Raw genomic sequence first — 8,657 nt, forward strand, 5'->3', positions numbered from 1 at the left:
GAGCAAGGATTGTTTTGTCTGGGAGCAGAAGGAGAAAAGCAGGTGACGAATGAGGTCGAAAGAAAAGCTGCTGGTGCTGAAACCCACCCCTGGGTACTTTCCCAGTCTCATTAGCTCAGCAGTTGGAGCCTCACTGGTGTTTGGTCTGTTGTTTTGTGCAGTTTAAGTTTGTTTTTAAAAGAGCAAAGGCTAGGAACATCTTTTAGTATGGTTACCATTCAGGCCTTTAAATGTGAGGAGGAAAAAAGTCGTGCGGAAGATGCCAGGGGTTTGTTTCTTCCCCCTCTTCTCCCCACACCTCTGCAGTTGGCATGGCCGCTCGCCTCCCCGCGTGCAGGAACAGGCCCAGCTGTGCTCTTGCATAACAGGATCCTCGAGATCATCCACAGGCCTGCGTGGGCTGGTAATTCACCTGGTTCAGCCCCTGGGATCCAGCCCTGAGGGCAGCACTGTTAGCCCCTCCAATGAGCCCCTCGCTGTGTACCCCAGATTTGAGACCTGTACCTCCCTTGGGTAAGCTGCGGATGCGGGAGCTGACTGCATGTGTCCCGTGGGTTTCTGCAGAGACCCGTGCTGGCTGTGGTGTGGGTGGGCAGTTGGCTCTGTCCCTCTTAGGCAGAAGTCAAACCTTGTTTGTTTTCCAGTACTGGAGGGGATTTCTGGTGCAGTTCTGTTCCCAGTTTAACATGGAATGTAATTACAGTCCAGGCTGTGTAGCAGGAGCTGGAGGTTGGTGTGGTGCCTCACTTACCTCGTGCTTGGGAGGCATCGTCAGGCACGAGATGAGACCTCGTGTGAGGTGGGACCACTACATTCACTGCTGCCAGCCAGGCAGACGTTTGCTCTGGGAAGGAAGCAAAAACTAGGGGACTGTTTTTAGCCCTGAAACACTTTTCTTCAGTGACATTCAATCCTCACCAGCCCTCGATGAGCAGAGAAATAATCCCTCTGGGGAGCAACCAAAGGCACCTGGATCTCTGTGTGGCTGTGGGCGCATTGGGGCAGGTCCTGGTGCAGCAGCTGGGCTTCACCTGACTGCAGGTACCAACTGAGAGGGTACCTCTCATGCTGTGACTTGGAGCTGGAGTCAGGCAGAGCACAGGAATCTGAGCTTGAGTAAAAGTGTCTCTGAGTCTGTTGCAGCTCAGCAGCCAGTCCCATTCCCTCCCCGAGCAGGAGACCCCACTGCAAATGGGCAAAATCCAAACCCAGTGCTGGTAGGTGGCAGCTTCAGAGGCAGGAAGGTACAGAGAGAGCAGATACTGCTACCTGATCACTGAAATAAAAAGAATTAAATGCTACAAAAGTGTGCTTTAATTGCTCTCTCCTGTCTGCTTAAATCACTAGAAATAAAGGTCTCCTCTTTAGTGGTGAGCAGTTCCAGGCAGAGTAGATGTGATGGGGGAAACATGTTTGGAGTAAATACTGATGTGAATGACACTTACTGGCTACAGTGTGGCATATTTATTTCTCTGTTGTTAGCATAATAGCACAGCTTGAAATGAGGAGGGTTCTTTACTTGTGGCTGTGTGTACATGTATAAAAATAACTGTGGAGTGTTAGGGGCAGAATGCAGACGGTTTTCCTGGCTCTGCAATTAGCACCAACGTTTGGGAGGCACCGTTTGATGTGGGAGGTGAGTGAGTGGCCTGGCTGTGCTTTGAGAAAACCTTCCCTTCCCTGTGTCAAACGGGAGACAAGTGAGACAGTGGTGTAAGAGGCCAGCTTTTCTCCCTGATCTCCGTGCCAAAGACACTTATTATGGGCTGCCTTTGGGTGAGACACCCCTGGCTGCAGCCAGCAGCCTCAACCTGAGCTGGGGCTGGGGCAGGAGGGAGTGGAAACATCTTTGTTATCTCAGGGGAATTGAATTGCAGATGTGTGGGTGGCTGGGTGAAAGCTTCATTGTCTGAGCAGTTAGGTGCTCCACGCACTCTGGTGATGGAGGTGAGGTTGGCTGCTTGAAGGAGCAGGATGGCTGTCTTTCTGCTGATGGGAACCTGCTCATCCTGGTCTTGGCTTGCTTTGCTGTGCTCGTGTGCTTTGAGGTGCCCCCATCCCGAGTGCTCAGAGCTGGGGGTGGTGTCGGAGGCTCTGCAGGGAGCTGCTCCTGGCTGTGGTGGAGCCTGGCAGCTCTGCTCTAAACCATGGGCAGGCAAAACACCCAGTGGGGGGCTGTGCCGCTTCAGGGGGCTGACAGAGCACTGGACACGCTTGTGGCAGATGGCCTTCAAGGTGGGCTCCTGGCCCTGGCTCTTGGGAGCTCACAGCTTGGCAGTCTGGGGGGGTCCTGGCACGATGTGGGGTATGCTCCAGGCCCTCAGTGCTTATGGACGTGCTGCTGAGCTGCGCTTATCTGCGACAGCCAAGGAACCCGGAGCGACAGCCTCAGGCAGAGCATGGGTTTGGGAGATGAGCCCCGTTTTCCAGCCCTGCCAGAAGCCCTCCCACTCCAGCTGCAGTCCCTGCACAGGGAAACAAACCCACCAAACAAGGAACAGACATCGCACCTGGGACTCGCCTCCATGGGGCAGCACAGCCCTCAGCCCTGCTCTGGGGTTTTCCTTGTCATTGCTGCCTTGCTAAGATCATTTTGGGGTGCTCGCCCTTCCAGGCAGCCCCTGCTGCTGCCCCAGCCGCGTCTCAAGCTGCCCAATGCAAGGTGACCCTGAGCAGCGTCTGTGGCCAGCTGTTGGCGGCTAGTGTGCCCTCATGAGCTCCGGGTGTCTGCTCCAGGTGTTGGTATGTGCTGTGTGTGCTGTGGCAGCACTCAGGAGCCTCATGGCTGGCATTAGCCATGCATCAACAGCCCTGAGCTATTCCTCCACCTCCTCACTGTGACCTGGCTGGGGGTAGCACAGCCCAAACTACCCCAAATGTCGTGCAGGGGCTCTGTCCCTACCTTGACAACCAGCCAGCCCTGCGGGACCTTCTCTGAAGTGGCAGGCCCCTGGTCCAGGAGCAGAGTTACCAGCCTCAAACCAGCAGGAGGGCAATTCCAGGGGGAAGCTCCTTGACCCTTCCAGCTCAGCTGCAGAGCAAGGAACACTGGGGAGGTGTTGCAGCAGTGGGGGGTGGGAGTACGGGGGCTCCAGCTCACAGAGAAGGACTAACCCCAGCCATAAGAGCTTCCCTGCAGAGAAGCTCCTGCAGCTCCTCTTGCCCTCCCTGAGGGGGGTCCTCCCCCAGGTCCATCCAAAAGCTCTCACTACCCCTCATCCCCCAGGAAACTTTCCAAGGCCACAGCCAGGAGGGTACAGTGAGCAGCCCCAAAGATCACAGCCAGCCTCAAGAATGGGCGATACAGCCAGGAGGGTGTACAGCTGGAGCACTCCCTCTCAGAGAGACACGGCCCACACAGCTGGAAGGTAATCACCCATTCAGCACTCCCAAACCCCCCCAGCACCCAGAAGCACTTGGGGACCCCCTGCAAGGTCAGGAGTGGGGTCTGGGCAGGAACCAGTTAGAGGCCAGACCCACACCAGCACGTTCCAGCAGAGCTATGGAGCGGGCCAGGCAGGAGCAGAGTCTGGAGCTCTGCTCAGAGCCACATTAAAATGCAGGAGCCGCACTGGCCCTAGTGATGAGCAGAGCTGTCAAACAAGGAGCTTGTCCCAGCTAATTATCTCTAACGAGGGCAGAGTGTCAGGGTCCCCAAGGAGCCAGGCAGCAGCTTCCCGCTCCACTCCACTGTGGAAGAGGGAGAAGATAAGCAAATGTCATTGTGCTGACCTAGCAACACAAATCATTAATTAGGCAGATGTGACCTGTGCCAGTCTGCTCCCGAGAACCCGGACTTGCTGGAGACATGTGTGCAAACTGGGCACACCCAGCTTCTGGCACCCAGCTCGTCCCCCCACACAGACAGCGCAGCCCCTGACCCACCAGCTGTACTGGCCAGGGGCTGCACAGCCACACCATGCTCACCCGTAGGCTCCAACCTCTTCCCTGGCCCAAAAAGGCATCAGGGAAATCAGATCTTCATGGAACGCTGTCACTGAGATCACATCTGGCTCAAGCAGCTCCCTCACCCAGGCACCCAGCACAGCCCCGTACAGCCCCCCCAGCGACATCCACCACAGCACCACTCCCCCAAATCTTCCAGGCAGATGGTTAAACGCAGGGAATTCCCTCTCCCCTGCAGCTGTACTCTGTTCCAGTGCAGAGGGGACCAGCCACATGCTGCTCTAAGCCCAGTTCCTCTCTCATCATGGGTCCAGTGGCTCAGGGACAGTGCACTTGCCCTTACATGCTGGGGAGGGGGAGCAACTTGTCCCAGGACATGGTTATGGCAAAGTCTCTTCCAGGGCAAGCGACAATCCAGACACAGCTCACACAAGGCCCATCCCATAAGCCCTGCACTCATCCCTCACCTCACGCCAAAGGGAAAGGGAGGAGAGGACACTTCCTCCAGCCAGAAACCCACCACAGGGCCATGAAGCTCACAGACACTGCCAGCACCACACAGTGCTGCTCACCAGCACATGGCTGTGTCAAGAGCCTTTCTGTCCCTCATTGCTAGACAGGGACAGTGGCTTTAACACCCACTCCCACTGTGTTTTCAGGAAATGGAAGATGTAAAAGTCACTAATGTCAGGGGCACAGTGGTCGCTGCTGCAGGAGCTGGGCATGTGTCCAAGCTACACCACCACCATGCCCCCCAGCCCCTGCCAAAACAGACTGGAGAGCAGCGAGCATCAGAGAACAGCTCAGGGGTATTCTCACAATGTGTATTGTGTATCAGCATCAGGCTCTCACCAGCCACCAGCTAGCTGCATTAAGCCGACCTCATGGGGACACTTCCCAAACCCACAGCACAGGAATTCTTCCCTCAGCCCGCAGCAACAGTTCCCCACTGAACTCTGGCTGTCACTAGACTCAGTAACGGTGATGTGCTCCCGGGGCAGGCTCTTCACACAGCCCCTGGGCACACACAACAGGACCTGCCGAACCCCGCAGCCCAACCCGCAGCAGGTTCCTCTCCTTCAGCTGCGCCTGTTCCTTCAGCTGCTTGACAAGCTCTTCAGCATCCACCTTGAAGAGCGGGACAGGGTCCTGAAACACAGGAGAGGATAAATCACTTCCGAGCACATCGCAGCAGCAGCGAGGGCTGAGGCATACCGCAAGCCCAGGGAGCTGGTGCAGCAGCAGCCCTGTACCTGCTAACGCCACAGGGAGATGGTGCCTGGGTTGGGGGTTATTTTTCAGTGCCCGAATGAGGCAGCCTGCTCTGCCCCACTCCAGACGCAGCTCTGTCCTGCAGCCTTGCCTCAAAGATGCCAGGCACCTGCATGGGACATTCAGTAGCTTTCCCAATGCTGCCCACAGACAAGAATCAGCAGGAACAGCTGGGGATCTTCTTCCTTCTGAAAATGTTCCCCCCCCCCGTGTCACTGTCAGTCAAAGCTGGGAACCCCTGGGTGAATGTACCCCCTGAAGAAGCCAGTGCCTCCTGGGGCTGGGGGCCCAGAGCCACCGCATGCGGGCAGTGTCCCGACCTCTGTGTTCCTCCTGCAGCCCCACAGAAACCTACAGATCTGGGGGAACCATCACCAAGAAACACTCCCCTCCCCCCCCCCGGCAGCTCTCTGGTACACACTCCTCTGTACGTTGCTTCTAACGAGCAAGCAGCAGCAATAGAGGGTCACCAACTTGGTGACTCTTGAGCTCTGAGCTTGTATCCATGTCCCAGAAGACTAGGAGAACAGCAGAAGGTAACCAAAGGCAAAGATGTTCAAGCAACTGGGCAGGAGTTATGAGCCATACCCCTATGACTCTCTCCCCTGATGGGGGGACCCAGTTTCACAATGTGCTTTAACTCAGCCCCACATTTTGGGCACCCAGATTTAACTGGGCTCATGTGGTCACTCAGGAGTTTCAGAGCACCACTTCCACGGCTCAGAGAGACCAGCTGGCTGCACAGTCTGGCACAGTGTCCTGGTTTTGGTCAGGATGGGGTTAACTTCTTTTGTAGCAGCAGATGCAATGCTGTGTTTGGGTGTTAAAATGGGAGCAGTGCTGTTAACATCCTGATGTTTCTAGTTGCTGTCAGACAGTCAAGGACTGTCTCAGCTCTTCATATTTCTCTACTAATGAGAAAGGAGGGGTGAAGCCAGGACAGGTGACCCAAACGGGCCAAAGAGAGTATTCCATGCCAATTACGTCCTGCTCAGTATAACGGGGGCTGATGGGAGGAGGAGCAGGGGCGGCTCTGGGACGTGCGGTTTTTGGGGGACGGTCGGGTTCCGGGACGGCTCTGGGTGGCACGGCCTGAGCTGTGAGTTCGGTGAGAAACTGCATCCTGTAGCAACAGCTTCATAGATTTTTGCTCTAAAGTCCTGTTAGTATTGTTAGAGTTTATCTTTCTGCTATTTTAGTAAACTATCCTTATCCCAACCCACGGGCCTTTTAGTTTCTTGGGTTTGGGGTTATTTGCCCCTTCCTTTTCCCTTCCCTTGCCTCTCAGCCCTCCCCCCCCTTCCCTCTTCCCCTGCTCTTTTCCTTTAAGGAGCAGGCAGCTGCGTGGATCTCAGCTCTCAGCCGGGGTAAAACCACGACACACAGATAACACACCTCGGTGCTAAGTGCAGCCTTAGGAACTCACCTTTTTTTCTAGGAGCCTCTGTTTTTCTATCACCTCCTCTAAACTCAAGCCAACCCACTCAGCTCCCTCTTGTGAGATGGCGAATTCCTGCAATAAAAGAAGGAGCAGGTTGCACAACCTTTTAGGCAACCAAGAAGTGTGTTCTCTCTATGCCTGACTCCCACAGATATGCAATCGAGTATGAAAGTCACTACAGAGCAATCTGAACACACTATTCCTTCGCTTCTGGCAACTGATGTCCACTTCCCCTCTCTCCTTTTCCCCTTGTGAGGGTCCTGCTTAGAATCACAGACTGGTCTGGGTTGGAAGGGACCCCAGGGATCACAGAGATACAACCCTCCTGCCACAGGCAGGGCCACCAACCTCCAGGCCTGGAGCTACACAAGGTTGCCCAGGGCCCCATCCAACCTGGCCCTGAACACCTCCAGGGCTTCCCTCTCAGCAGTTAAGCCCGCTGCCGTGCCTCTCCCACATGTCGCTCTGGGGCTGTTTCTCAGCACCACTCCACAGGCAGGAGATGCCAGTGGCGTTTCTATGGTGTCACCTGTCACCAGCTGCACAGAATGGGACCGCACACGGCTGCCCTCGCTGCAGTGGTGGAACAATCTCTCACTGCTGTCAGCTCCTACCAGTGCTAACTGCAGGCCCTCGCTCACCTCAACAGCAGCAAAACCCCAGGCTGTTGTCTTCTCAAATGACCCACATGGAGTTTGGCAGCCCCAAGATTGAAGAGGGCAACCTGGCTGACACCGTGGCAGGCGCTGGGGCAGGTCCCACCTGGTACTTGCCATAGATGGTCTCTCTCCGGGCCGGATCATCAGGCTGCAGCTTTGGGTCCCGGCGCCTGAGGCGCAGCAGCGTTGTTCACTTCAGATCCATCCTGAGCTTCGAGCACATGTGGCTTTTGGAGTCTGGGGCAGGGGGGAGGTAAAGTTTGTGGTTAAACCCCCCAAGAGACCAGCTGCCAGGGAGCACAGGTCGATCGGCACAGAGGTGATGCCAGCAGCTCACCCACCGGGCTGCCGGGGCTCTCTGGCCGTGCAGGATGAGAGGGTTTGTGCCGGGGCTAACGTGACAGCACCCCTGATCCCTCGAGCCGGGGCTGCCAGCCCGAGGCGCCGGGTGCTCGCTGACGGCAGCGGAGGGCGGCGCGGGGCCCTCACCTCGGGGATGCAGACGTCGAAGCCGCGGGACTCATCAATGAGGTCGAGCGTAAGCATGGTGACGGTGAGCGCGGCGTCCAGGATCCCGCCGTAGAGCTGCCGCTGCAGCAGCTGCGGCTCCCACGTCTTGGGCAGCCCGGGGGAGAGCTGGGCACGGCCCGCGGGCAGGGCTGCCGGGCAGGGCCCAGGGCCGCCGGTCGGCGCCCGCGGTCAGGCCCGGGGGAGGCCCCGCTCCGCGCCCGGTGCCGCGGCGCTCACCTTGTCGTTGCGCGCCTAGCGGAACCCGCGGCTGAGGGGCTCCGGGCGGCGAGGGGTGGGTCCGCGGGGAAGCCGCGGACCCACCCCTCGCCGCCCGGAGCCCCTCAGCCGCGGCGGGTGCGGCAGCACCGGCACGTCCTGCGCGGCTTCCGCCGGTGGCTCAGCCCGTGCGGCCGCCAGTCCGCGGGCAGCGGTGCCTCGCCCCGCGGCGCGGCCCAGAGCCGCGGCGGGTACCGGTGCAGCGACACGGCCCCGGCACAGCCTGTTCCTGTTCCCGCTCCCGCTGCCTTAAGCCGGCCCGGCCCGGCCCCTCCCTCTCCGCTTCCGCTCCCAGCCGCCCCCGCAGCCGGCTCCACCTCCCACCGCCCGCAGCGCGGGGTCCGACGGCGGCCGGCAGGGGCCGCTCCGCGCACGCGTTTCGCTCGCGGCTCCGCAGCATCCCGGGTCCTCCCGCACCCCCCCCATCCCCGCGCCCGGTCCAGCGGCGCCGCGCGAAGCAAGCACAGGACAGGCCGTGAAGGAAAGATTACCCTCGGGGTTCCCCCCTTCTATTTCTCCCCCCACACAATCAGTTCGCTCAGATTTCACCCACAGAATTACCGCCCCCCCGGCACCCAGCGCGGGGGCAGGGG

General features: G+C 58.3%; 1 pseudogene across 1 annotated transcript; it reads right to left on the reverse strand.

Annotated features, from left to right (window-relative positions):
- Positions 1-766: 766 nt before the first annotated feature.
- LOC311197219 (large ribosomal subunit protein bL28m-like) lies at positions 767-8,464 on the reverse strand (annotated as a pseudogene). The gene is made up of 7 exons (XR_014618186.1): positions 8,285-8,464; positions 8,026-8,040; positions 7,768-7,914; positions 7,382-7,515; positions 6,605-6,691; positions 4,759-5,055; positions 767-1,276 (listed from the first exon to the last, which is right to left on the reverse strand). The product of XR_014618186.1 is annotated as a large ribosomal subunit protein bL28m-like (transcript).
- Between the last annotated feature and the right edge of the window lie 193 nt (positions 8,465-8,657).

This window comes from Gallinula chloropus (genome assembly GCF_964237585.1).
Source record: "Gallinula chloropus genome assembly, chromosome: 15".
NCBI lineage: Eukaryota > Metazoa > Chordata > Aves > Gruiformes > Rallidae > Gallinula > Gallinula chloropus.